Source organism: Coptis chinensis, chromosome 4 (genome assembly GCF_015680905.1).
Source record: "Coptis chinensis isolate HL-2020 chromosome 4, ASM1568090v1, whole genome shotgun sequence".
Classification (NCBI taxonomy): domain Eukaryota; kingdom Viridiplantae; phylum Streptophyta; class Magnoliopsida; order Ranunculales; family Ranunculaceae; genus Coptis; species Coptis chinensis.
In genome coordinates this window covers 50,462,420-50,476,188 of record NC_141459.1, presented here as the reverse complement: position 1 = coordinate 50,476,188, position 13,769 = coordinate 50,462,420, and the positions used below count along the sequence as shown (strand labels likewise).

At 40.7% G+C, this 13,769-nt stretch overlaps 1 long non-coding RNA gene across 1 annotated transcript; it reads left to right on the top strand.

Annotated features, from left to right (window-relative positions):
* The first annotated feature begins 316 nt into the window (after window positions 1–316).
* Window positions 317–7,502, top strand: LOC147503863 (uncharacterized). Its single transcript, XR_015220280.1, has 3 exons — window positions 317–516; window positions 598–685; window positions 7,338–7,502. It is a non-coding gene; the product is annotated as an uncharacterized LOC147503863 (long non-coding RNA).
* The last annotated feature ends 6,267 nt before the right edge of the window (window positions 7,503–13,769 follow it).

The following is a 13,769-nucleotide window of genomic DNA, read 5'->3' as shown; positions in this document are numbered from 1 at the left end:
AAGCCGCCTCATTCCCTTCTTTCTTTTTTCTTTAAAACCACTTACCTTCCAAAACCCGTGAACACGTACTGAGCCTACAGCTATATTCCGGCTTTATTCCTTTCCTGGTACAAGCCCATCAGCACTTTCCATTTGCGATTTCAGCAAGGACCTGCAACTTCTAAAAAAACTGGAGCAAAGGAACGATATATATAGGCTTGAGGATGTGCATACATACCTCAACAACTTTTCTCACAGCCGGTACAGAGAGTCAATATGGCAGCCTCCTCGCAGTCGCCTCTTCAGGCGATGGTAAGCTTGCTTTCCTTCGGCCGACGTCCAGCAGCAAGAGAGACAAAGAGAAACATACCTTGGGCTGAAATCACGTCAAGTAAAAGATGTTGAAGAACGTGGCGACAGTGACATCACCGAATTAATGTCTCGCCATATCAAGATGAGTCGCACAAATCCATAGAACATCTTTCTAATGGGTCGTCCAGACAGATATATTGGCGATGGTGGCTCTACAATGCAGTGGTAAACCGAAACGCCTCTTTACTCCCTTCAATTTATTATTGAAGCTCATCTTGTTCACCAACACTCGTCAATCACATACAGGAATTTGTGGTCTTGGACGGCCTGTGGAACTTGGGAGAAACTTTCTTGGCAAAGATTAGGCGCGGGGCATTATTTCTCTTCATGACAGGTTAGCATAATATACATGATATACAGTACATAAAACTATAATGCAACTATGTTAGCGTGAATAGTTAGAAAAATTGTGGTGTATGCATGCTATGTTAGTAAAACAAGTACATGGTTTAGTTAGGAATATTGGCTTCAGAATTTTCTACATGCTTGAAATCCTAGATTTTTCATCATAAGCCATCCAAAGCAAACCAAGTTTTTGAAAACAAATCATTTTTTTTTTTTTTTTTTTTGAAAACAATGTAAAACAAAACATTTTTTTTTTTTTTATCCGCAGAACAAAACATACCACAAATGATTGAATAATAAGTAAAGGTGTGGGAACGAGTTACCGACAAGAAGATCCTCACGAGAACGACCTCAGGATAGGAGTACGATTAATCTTAGCACCAAACGTAGTAAGCACACACCACCCTTTTCCCTATCTGATTGCATGATCTCCACTATATGCTGAAAACCAACCATAAATTCTTTCCACCGTTCAATCCACTATATGCTGAAAACCAACCATAAATCCTTTCCACCGTTCAAAATGATCATAAAGTACGCATAGGACAACTTCTTAGAGACACTTTTGAAAATATTCCTTCTGGCCTTGATAACCTCTGAATGGATCACACTGTATTGGTGTATCCTCCAATGCCAAACCCGTTTTTTTTTTTTTACCTTGAACGTTTCTCAACTAGGAGACATAGTGGATCTAAAGATCAAAGCGGACTTTCATGGACTCAGAATGTAGGCTTAGGTAGTGGGTTAAAAGAATTTTTTTTTTTTTTTAGGGTAGAACTTGTCACTTAAACGAAAATGATAAAGTATCCTAAACTTCCTATGAACCACCCTTTGAATTGATTTGTACGCCCCTTGCATGGATTTTTCCCGCCCCTTGCATGATTTTTTTTTTTTTTTTTTTTTCTCTTGGGGGTAAACCATTGGGGTAATCATAGCATATTGTAGATTGGGACCATAGTAGATACTTAACGATCAATAATTGGTGATGAAAAATGATTTTCCGATCATGACAAGTTCTATAAAATGGGATTGGGGTATCTATGGGTAGGCTAAGGGTAAAACCGGTTTCCTAAAGGACATAGGTCAAATCGTGGGGATGAAAGAAAAGGCCAAGGCTCAAAATGGCTTCTAGAGGAAACATACGACATTGGGTGGGCTTTTTAGGCTAATATATCGGAAAAAGGGCCTCGGCCCCATCATTTCTCTAAGATTTCCACTATACTCTTTGTCTCAAAAAAAAAAGGTGGGTCTTAAAAGTACCTCTTTAACCGGGTCGGCATTGGTAGGATTGGAGAACTCAACACCGCCAAGATCGTGAGGATCACAGCTTTCCTGTGTAGAATCTTCTTAATAATGAAGGGCCCCTCCCAATTAGGTCCGAACTTCCCTCGTGGGTCCGCAGATGTTTAGGCCTAATTTTTTTCAGACCAAATACCCTTCCTTCAAATCTCGGATTTAACTTTCTTATTAAATGCTCGGGCGATTCATTCTTTTGCTGGTAAGCTCGTGTAATGAGCTGTAGCTTTAAGTCTTTTTCTGCGGATTAGGTTCAAAGACTCCACTCTGGCTTGGATCCATTCCTCCTCTGAACTGGCACCCTCCCGCAAAATACGTAAAGTAGGCATTTCTACTTCGGCTGGCAAAACGGCCTCCATTCCATAGACTGGCGCATAGGGAGTAGACCCTGTGGCTGTACGAACTGAAGTTCGATAAGCCCATAGTGCATATGGTAACTTGTGAACTACTATATTGGTGTCCAGCCCCGGCATATCATCATAGGACCAAGCAAACACATCTTTGTATTCCTTTAGCAATTCAATCAGGTTTCTGCGCTCAGAGAGGGTTAGAGTTGTACCAATCTTCACATCACGTGGTTCTTCTGTGGTGCTAAGATTAATTGTCTCTGTTTCCTCAATGACTGGCGTCGATCGGTCTTCATAATGTTCGTGAGGAAGAATGGACTCAGAACTTCATTGTCCATTTCTTCTTCATCGCCGGGGAAAAGGGGTCATAACCTGCACAAATCATCCAATCATCTTGCCCTAAGGCAAGTGGGTAAATCATATCTGCGGGAGTTTTTAAACTTTTTTGATTTTTTTGGATTTTTGAAATATATGAATTTTTTTGGATTTTTGAAATATTGTTATATACATGGGTTGAAATGTAAAGTCTCACGGCTTTTTTTTTTTGGGCCATATCGATTCATCCGAAGGCTCAAAGAGAGGACTATGTTGGCCGGGACCGGATCGGTCATGGATATTTGGGTTCCCTAATCATCATAGTGTCCATCAAAGAATGGATCCTCATCAGAATCTAAAGTATCTAGAAACCTTTCCCAAATTTCATATCAATATGCGGGAGTCGAAGTGGCATGTTCTCAACATCCATCAAACCGGGTCAATAAGAGATTCCATATTCAACAAATCATCCAAATCAAGTATGGTCCGAGGGTCCAACCGACATGATAAGGAGGATAGCCTCGCCTCACGGGTCAAGATCTAACCGGGAAATCGCCAAAGTAAAAGATGGAGTATAGTCCATACCGACGAGGAGGATGTCGATCCAACCTCATTTATCCAATTAAACCGTTTAGCCTCATGATCCAACCTAAGTTGGCGATATCCTGAATAGGAATTAACATCCGCTCAAATAGTAACTTCGAAGTTTGGATCCGGGTCGCCGTCTTCGCCCAAAAAATATTGGAATCAATAATAGCCTCAATCTCGCCCTAGATCGTAGAGCCAACTGGAGATGATTCACCATGGCATTAGAATCGATAAATAATTCTCGACAAATCCTTCCACAACCTCCTCAAGATAGCCTAGTCCTTTTCGATCATCTTGACTAGGAATCTGCAGTGGTTCTAAAATGCCATTTTGGTTTTTCCTAATCCAAGTCCCCGGAAAATAGTTATGCTCACGAACAACCGAAGTCGCCTTGGGATTTCCATTGCAAAATGGGGTAGGAGCTTCTCCTTGTCGGGTGCCCTAAACTCCACAATCCCTAATGGTTCCTCGGTGTAGTTACACTTTTCTTCAATCATTGGTATTACCTTATGCTCTTCCTCAAGAATCCAAATCATCCGAATCACCGCTGATGCAGATAATCTTCCCTTGCCATAAGAACTTAAGCTTCGCGGAAGTGTAGAGGGAATTGCACCGCCTGGTGTAGCCATGGTCCGCCTAAAAGGAAATTGTAATTAGCCTCGGCGTCCATAGCCAAGAACGTGACTTTGAACGGATCGACCTATTTGGACGCCGGTTGTAAACTCGCCAAGGACTTCTCTTCTGATTATCAAACCCATGAACCGCCTCGGGCAGTATCCTTAGTGAAAGTGAAGTCTTTCGCATGATTCCAATAGCTTTCGCAGAATTGATCTGGCAGATATTCAAACCGATCCATTGTCAATTAGTACAAATGGTACTTTATGGTTGTTACAATGCACCGTAATAGTCAATGCTTTCGTGTGGGTTATACCATCCGGGGTCGATCATCATCGAAAATGCTATGGAGTTTGTCTTCCCCGAGGGAAGCGATGGTACGCCAAATCGCTCGGGCCGATGGAAGCCGAACATGAGCTTGGTTCAAGGTTTGAAGAACTGCTTGCCTATGTGTCAGTGACGCCATGAGTAAGCCCCATATGGAAATATTGGACTTGGTTTTCTGCAATTGTTGGATTACTTCATTACCCTCCCGCTTTTTCCGCTCAAGAATCGTGGGTGGGTCAGTCTGTTGGGCCAAGACCCGATCCTTCCAGAAGTGTGGTGGCTTGTATATCCTTCCTCCTCTTGTCAAACCGTGAGTCTCAACACATTCCTCCGCCAAACTAGGTTCTAATTGCTTCAACCGATGTAGTGAGATTGTTGAGTCATCTGTGATTTTCTCGCTCAATTAATTTCTTCCCTAGAACCTCCTCGGTATCATGACTCTTGGCCGGGCAATTTAACCGACCTTGGGGATTGTGGATCGGAGTTGGGATCACTCGCCGCTGCCGAAGTTGATTCTCGCTAATCATGGGTCCTCGAGGTTGACCCCACTCGTGATGTCATAGATTGAGATGTATTCAAAGGATCTACCCATTTTGTAATGGGCCTCGTGATCATAAAGGATTCCGTGTGCTCTCTAGTCAACTTGAATGGCTTTTGAATCTGTGGAGTATGAAGAAATGGTGCTACCACCTCATTTAATCGATACCTCTAGGCTTTGTTTGCTCCATGCATCTTCTCGACCGCATCTTGAATATTAATGTGCCTTGTGGTGTTAACATTCGATGTCCGCCTAATCGAATGATGAATGATGCCGGATCTTTTTTGACAGCCTTCCAAATTATTAACTCTCCCATTATGCATTGGTAGTGGATTTGTCGATATATTGGGAGTGCCGAGATCGACGATCTATCTTACCCTCATCAATTAAGTTTTGGATAAGATGTTTAAGGAGCATGCACCTCTCCGCCGTGGTGACTGGAGCCCCGATGGAAGTCACAATGTTTTGAAGCCGCCATACCGTAACGGCACCGATTTGGAGGAGGCCTCGGCTGCATTAACGTTAATCAAACCCTGTTGACTAAAGCCTTCAATACAACTTGTAATGGGAAACCCAATCGTGGAACTGCCTCTCGCATTGCCTCGAAAACCCCCGCCTTTTTGTCTTGGAGGAAACCGACTTGATGGGAAAAAGGATGAGTTGTCACCTCCGACCGAATTTATGTGATGTGGTCGAGGTTGAACTTGTGCAAAGAACCACATTGGCTTCTTTGTTGTTCACCGCTACATTGGGAGGTTTCTTCTTCACGGGTTAGATCCTATAGACATCGAGCTGATGGGAGAAATATTGCCGATGATAACCCATCTTCTATTTGTGATCCAAATGCAACTAAGGCTTGATATGTCGGATGATAACTAGCACTTAGCCTGGTTGCATACTCTTGGTTCAAACTCTTCATAACCATCCTAATTTGTTCCCTCGCTCCGCGGGCCTATCAATGATTTGGGCGCTTTTGTCCTCCATCTTGTAATGTACTCAGAAAACTTTCATTCGACCTTGCTTCAAAGTTTTCAAGTTGCCTTCGCCCATTTGGATGTGTTGTAAGAGAAGTGAGCTACGAAAAGCATTTACCGTTCAGGCCAAGTCTTGATTTTTGGCGCTTCAAGATTCATCCACAAGCAAGGGCTGCACCCTTAAGACTCCTCTCGAATAGTTGAACCATTAGTTCGGCCCGATTCCCATCGGTTGTAGATAACTTGCATACATCTAAACGTGGGCCTTTGGACCGGTTCCTCATATCGCTTCCATCTTTGGAAATTCGAATCCATGTGGTACTCTGATCTGTGGATATGGACACAAATTATCAAGGTCCAGGTCTTCACCTTTCATCTTGGTCATTGCTTCTTTTAATTTCTTAATCTCCTCCATTACGGGGTCAACCGGTGGTTGGATTGGGTTTTGTGCCTGGTATTGTGGGTTCGTGTAGAACAGTGGTTGTGGAGTTTGTGGAAAATAGGTTGGGGTTGGTAACATAAATGGGTTGGACATCATGGTTGTAGTTGGGATTTGGTTTGGGCTTTGAAAAGTTTGATGAGTGGATGGTTGAGGCATGTAGGTTGTGTTATCCTGAGGAAAAAATTGGGACGGAGTATGGGTTGACATAGGAACATGCAATTGGGTTGATCTATGTGTCGATATGGAGTGGGTAATGAGGTTGGTAGAATGGTAGGTTAGGACTAACCATGGGGGGTAGTGTGATACCCGGTTGTCGTGGGTTGACCCGGACTTGGAGTTATTGCAAATTTTGACATCATCTTGAGAAACATCTTTTCCATCGCCTTCTCCATCAATTCCTCTTGACCGGTAGGGATTGACGATTCACCGTAATTACTTGTATGTGGACCCTCGAATGTTCGGCCGATAAAATTTGTCCCTCGATGGGGTGCCGGTGGAGAACTTCCTTGTGGCACATACATCCGTGGATGAAGGTATAGGTGGCATGATAACTCTTGAGAAGAACCGCCCGTAGATTCTCCATTTGAATCGGGCTGAGTTAATGGTTGCACGAGATAACCTTAACCCTGGTCTTCTATTCCAACTAGCTTTCGATAAGCCTTCTTCTTTTCCTATCTTAACCAAAACACCTCAAAGAAAATGTAAGTCCGACTCTCTAGGGATGTCCCCCCAGAGTCGCCAAAAACCTGTAAGCACAAAAATGTGTACCTAAGTCTATGCAATTGCTTTTAGAGTCGCCACTAACTTTATTAAGGAAAAGTTGAGTAAAACCTATGTGAAGGACTAGCCTCGAAAACTAGATGATTATTGGGTTCGGGAGTCAAGGTACGATGTGGGAAGGTGTTAGGCACCCACAATCGCCCGGGTAAAACCAAATTTTACTTCTATGAGGGTGTAACGGTTAAGATAGGCAAACGAAGAAAGCTTGAGAAATTAATCTACCAAGTTGGATTAAAAACTAATAACTATATGCTATAATAAAAAAAGATAACCTAATATGCAATGCTAAAGGAAATAAAAGAAAAAAGAAAGATGTCACCTTGTTTGGAATGTTGCCTCATACTTGATTGTAGATTGATTGATTGATTGATGATAAACTTGATCTTGAATTGACAACTGTGATTTTTGGATTGAAACAGGTGATTTGAGGAAAAAAACAACTTTTGGTGAAAAGAAGTTTCTACTCAAGATCGACAAGAAGGAAAGAAGGATAAAATGAAGAACTAGAAGAAAAAATGAAGAACACTAAAGAGAAGAAGGCTATTAGCTCTGAATAACTAGGTCCAGATTATTAACTCCGAATTCCTAGCTCTAGCTTGCTCTAGATTGTTTTTATGGGTGAATGAGACCCATATTTATAGCTTTTGGGATGGATTTCAATATGGTAATGAGTTTGATCCAATGGTCGAAGTATTGATGAAGAAAATCCAATGGCTTCGATCTCTTTCTAGTTGCACCTCCTAAACCGGCCCTTGATTCAAGAGGTGGGATAAGGGGTGCGATCTTGGCCCTTGATCTTTGGATATTTCAGATGGATTAGGGCAAAAATCAAGCCCCTACACGTCCTTAATGAGCCCATAATCCAGGGTTTCCAAACTTGGCTCCAAAATGGCATATTCTCTAGAATATTCTTGATTTTAGGGATCAAATCAAATCAAACAATTAAGGAAGGTTCTCTAGGTTTTAGAGGCTTGAAAATGGGCTAGAAACCCTAATGAAAAGGTCCAACTCGAGCTGGATCCACAGCCCATGTGCATATGTCCAAATCCAACCAAAAGGCCCATCTTGACCATTTTATGAACATCAGAAATTCCCTTTGACTGGTCAAAATTAGGCTTAACTCTTCTTCACAAAAATTGTTAATTAATCCATTAGGAAGGTCCATGAACTCTTAAAAATATCCTTGGGTCGAAATCTTACTCCAAAAACGTTGCACTCAACAAAGGCGCATAACGGGTCAAACGGGGATAGTGGCAAGATTAGGGTTTCCAAATCCAAAAGGAACCTAGGCAAGCTTTGTACTCATTTCGAAGGATTTTTCAAGGGGAATTCAAATATGAAATAATCTCATCCAAAGAAAGAGTGGAAAAAACGAGATTTGGGCTCCAAAGGGTTACGGGGGCATTTTGGTCATTTTCAACTCAAAACTCAGAAAGCAACGAAACTTCAGCCATAGCTAGAACATGATGAGGAGAGTCTAAAGACGCTAAAAGAAGATGAAAAGAAAGAAGTTTGATATAGAAAAGAAGACTCTAGAAAGTAAATCACCTTATATGATCAAATTTAATTCAAGGCAAAATCGTGAATGAATTATGCCTGGAGTGCAAAAATGGGGTGTCTACAGGCTTATAAATTTTTAGAAGATCAAACTAAGCGTAATAATAACTGGGGGGGTAGTGACGATTTCTCCCGTTCTGCTAGTTCTTCTACAACAGTTAAAGCCGCCGGTATGTTTGAGATGAAACCCGATTCGGAACTTAAAAATTTAATCGAATCTCTAACTAAAAAGGTAGAGGCTATTTCTGTTCAACAAACGTCGATCCCCATCATGAATGTCAACACCAATCCATGTAATTTCTATTTGAGTCCAGAGCATCCCGACTCCTATTGTCCTCTCGCCTATGAACAACAACAGTCACAACAAGATAATGTTTGCTTGATTAATAGTTTTCCTATTCCTAACACCCCTTGGAGACAACATCCCAACTTTAGTTAGAGAAATAATCAACAAGTAACACCTCCATGGTTTAATAATGAAAATGTTAGGCAAGCAAACAATTATAACCAAGCTCCATCATGACAAGGACAAGGTCAGGGTAATTATAATAATTATAACAACCAAGCGTAACCACGACAAGGTCAAGCACAAGGTCAGGGTAATTATAATAATTATAACAATAATAGTTACAATGCTAATAGAGGTATCGTTCCGGTAAATAATAACTATTAAAACCCACCCATTAATAATCAATGTGACATAGTTCCTGTCACATAACCTATAGCTAACACTCTTCCACAACCGTATCATTTCGATACCTTTATGCAATCTCAACAATAGATTTTACAAGTCATCCAACTTTCCTTACAGCAGTTAGCTCAAGAGAAAGTGCAACCCAAAGGTGTGTTTCCAGGTCCAGCGATAGCTAATCCTAAAACAACAAACACAGCCTTTGAGGTAAATAGTAATACTAGTACGGAAAATGAAAACGTAGGTGAGCTAAATACCATCTCCCACTCCGCCTCGGGAGAGTGGTTGATAACAAAGTAACTATGCCTATAGTTACCCCCACCAGCTTGTCCCTCCCTACGGAGATTGTACTAGATACCGTGAATAGAAACTAAAGAGCCTACCCCTATAGAGGTACCCGGTTAAAACCACAACCTAAGAAACAAAAACAAAGGTTAGACATCCGGATTGATCCATAATAATTTAAATATAGAGAGAATCCACCGCTTTCCCAGAAATTAGCTATGTTAAACGGGGATACAAACTTCGGCGAGATTAGGGAAGTTTTAAAATCTAACGATAAACTTACCTTTTTGGACCTTAATTAAAAAATTACCTCACTATGCTAAGTTTCTCAAAGAGTCAGGCACTAAAAAGGCGAAGACAAATATTCCTAAAACGCCTTTTTAACCGAACAATTTCCAACTTTAATGGAACACAATGGAATCGTTATATAAGGACCCTAGTCGTCCCCATCGACAATGCACCTTAGGAGATTCCCACACGACTTAACCGCTTTACTAGACACGGGCGAAAAGTGTTAACTTACTCCCGTATTATCTATACAAACAAATAGGTCTACAAGAGATGCAACCTACTAAAATGACGTTGCAATTAGCGGATCAATCAATTAAATACCCTAAGGGTGTGGTTGAAAATGTGCTTGTTAAGGTCCAGGATTTCTACTATCCTACTGATTTTGTTATCCTCGATACAGAAGTCACTAATAACTCTGTTCCGATCATTTTAGGGCGTCCCTTCTTGGCGACTACCAACGTGCTTATAAACTGCCACGATGGGTCGATGTCCTTGTCTTTTGGCCATCTTTCGGTTAAGGTAAATATTTTTAAAATGATGAAACAGTTACCAGATTCGTCTATAGATGGAGAGGTTAGCATGATCGAGAGCTTAGCTCAAGATTACTTTAATAACACGTTTGCAGAAAACCATATGCATAAATTCCTTTCTTTTGGAAGTTTAGATTTTGTCGATGACTCCTACATAGAGGAAGTCAACACCATCTTCGAGTCTACACAAATCGTAGACCCTTCAGTTGCTCCATATACAGAGTTTGAAGACCTGCTGCCTAAGCAAGTATTCATTACTCAAGATGAGGACCCTCCCGAAGCATTTATCGATATTCTTCCCACCCCGGTGCTTAAACCTCTTCCTCCTTAGTTAAAATATATTCAACTTGATCCGGATGGTAGTCATCCAGTAATTATATCTTCTCTGTTATCTAAGGAGGAAGATACATTGTTGATCAGGGTGATTAGGGAATATCGTTATGCGATTGGTTGGTCCCTAGCTAAAATTAAGGGAATTGACCCTAATGTGTGCACTCATCGTATCCATTTACAGGATAACGCAAAGACTTCCTGCGAACCTCAGCGTCGTTTAAACCCTGCCATGAAAGAAGTGGTCAGGGAAGAGGTCTTACGGTTACTCGATGCGGGTATCATATACCCAATCTCTGATAGCGAATGGGTAAGTCCCATTCATGTAGTTCCAAAGAAATCAGGGATTACCATGGTACGTAATGCCAAGGGTGAATATGTTGCCACACATGGCCCTATGAAATGGAGGATCTGTATTGATTACAGCCGTTTAAATGCCATGACACGAAAGGATCATTTTCCTTTACCCTTTATAGATCAGATGCTTGAACGTCTAGCTGGTCATGCTTTTTATTATTTTTTGGATGGCTACTCTGGCTATTTCCAAATTATTATTGATATTGATGACCAAGAAAAAACTACCTTCACATGTCCTTTTGGAACATACGCCTATAAACGAATGCTTTTTGACCTTTGTAATGCTCCTGGTACCTGCCAGCGGTGTATGCTTCATATATTTAGTGACATGGTAGAGCGTTTCATGGAAGTGTTCATGGATGATTTTTCTATCTATGGAGACTCTTTCACAGAATGCCTGTCTAACCTGTCTAAAGTTTTAACACGATATGAAGAGAAGAGCCTCGTTTTAAATTGGGAAAAATGTCACTTCATGGTGAAAAAAGGCATAGTACTAGTTCACGTCGTATCTAGTGAGGCATCGAAGTAGATAAGGCCAAACTAGATAAGATAGCGACTTTACCTATACCACGGACTGTCCGTGATATTAGAGCCTTTCTAGGCCATGCAGGTTTTTATAGGCGTTTTATCAAAGATTTTTCTAAAAAAGCTAGACCCTTAACTAATCTGCTTTTAAAGGAGGCCATCTTTGATTTTAATTTTAACTGTAGACAGGCTTTTGAAACTTTAAAAGTCGCATTAACTTCTACACCCATTATACAGCCTCCCGATTGGTCTAAACCTTTCGAACTCATGTGTGATGCTAATGATTATGCAGTTGGTGCTGTCTTGGGACAAAAACTAGATAATAAATCCACTGTTATTTATTATTCTAGTAAAATTCTAAATGATGCTCAAAGGAATTATACAACTACTAAAAAAGAATTATTAGCTATCGTTTATACTTTAGATAAGTTTCGTCCTTATTTGGTTGGTTCTAAGACTCTATTTTACACGGACCATGCAGCCCTTAGGTACCTTCTCGCTAAGAAGGATGCTAAGCAGAGATTGATCCGATGGATTCTTCTCCTGCAAGAATTCACATTAGAAATAAAGGACAAATGAGGGGTCGAAAACGTAGTTGCCGACCACTTATCTAGACTTACAAACGACGATGATAGTGATTCTGACTCCATACCGAACTCTTTTCCGGATGAGCATCTGTATGATATTTTTTCTACACCATGGTATGCTGACGTTGTGAATTATTTAGCATCTGATGTTATTCCTTATGATTGGTCAAGAAATGAACGTAAGAAGTTCTTGGCCAGAGTTAAGCTATACTACTGGGATGAGCCCTACCTTTTCAAATATTGTGCGGATCAGATTATTCGTCGTTGTATTCCCTAATGGGAATATAATGAGGTTCTCTCATTCTGCCATGACAAAGAGTGTGGTGGCCATTTTAGTGGTATAAAAACAGCTGCTAAAATTCTTTAATGTGGGTTTTATTGGCCTACCCTCTTTAAAGATGCCTAAGTAAATTGCAAGACGTGCATTCGTTGCCAACAACTTGGGCGAATCACGAAGCGTAATATGATGTCATTGAATCCAATCATGGTGGTAGAAATTTTTGACGTATGGGGCATTGATTTCATAGGCCCCTTTCCAGTTTCCCACGGTTTCATTTATATTCTAGTCGTCGTGGACTACGTGTCTAAATGGATAGAGGTTATGGCTTGCCATAGCAATGACCATAAGACAGTTGTGTTTTTTGTTAAAGAATATATTTTCTGTCGATTTGGCATTCCCAAGGCCATCATTAGTGATGGTGGAACACATTTTTGCAACAGAGTTGTTGCATCTCTAGTGAAAAAGTATGGAGTTACACATAAAGTAGCAACTCCATATCATCCACAAACTAGCGGAGAAGTAGAAGTTTCTAATAGGGTAATCAAAAAGATATTAGAAACAACTATAAATCCTGATAGGAAGGACTAGACAAAGCGTCTATCTGATGCCATATGGGCATATAGGACGGCTTTCAAAACTCCTATAGGTATGTCTCCCTTTAGACTTGTATTTGGGAAACCTTGTCATTTGCCCGTTGAATTGGAGCACCGTGCTATGTGGGCTATAAAAAGCCTTAACTTCAATGTCGATGAGGCGGGTGTCAAACGCAAGTTGCAATTGAATGAGCTTGAAGAAATCAGTAGCGATTCTTATGATCTCGCGAAGGATTATAAAGCTAACATGAAACGTGTTCATGATAAGCAAATCTTGCACAAAGAGTTTATGGTAGGTCAAAAAGTCTTGCTTTACAACTCTCGTCTACATATTTTTCCAGGGAAATTAAAAACCCGTTGGTCTAGTCCTTTTTTGTTACTAAAGTCACCCCTCATGGGGCAATCACCTTGGTAAATCCTAAGGACAACAGTACCTTTCAAGTCAATGGCCAACGGTTGAAACATTTTCACGAGCTATTGTCCCCTGATGTAGAGGAAGTCCACTTACAGGACCCTATCTATGAGGACTGGCCTTTTTCATTGGTGTACTTCATTTCATTTCCATATATTGGTAAGTGTACCACTTAGGTAACCGGGCCCTCTCTATGGAGCGTGTGGCTGTAAGTACCGGATCCTAAGTCCACGTTTAACATAATTCACGTTTTCCACTCTTGCATGTTTTCTCGGATTTTGAGTCATGTTCTTCTATGGTGTGAATTATACATTTATTGCTCTACCGTTTTTATTATATTAAATCTTATTCATAAAAAAAATAAAATTTGTTAAAATCATAAAAATAGTAATTTAGGAAGTCTCGGGAATCTG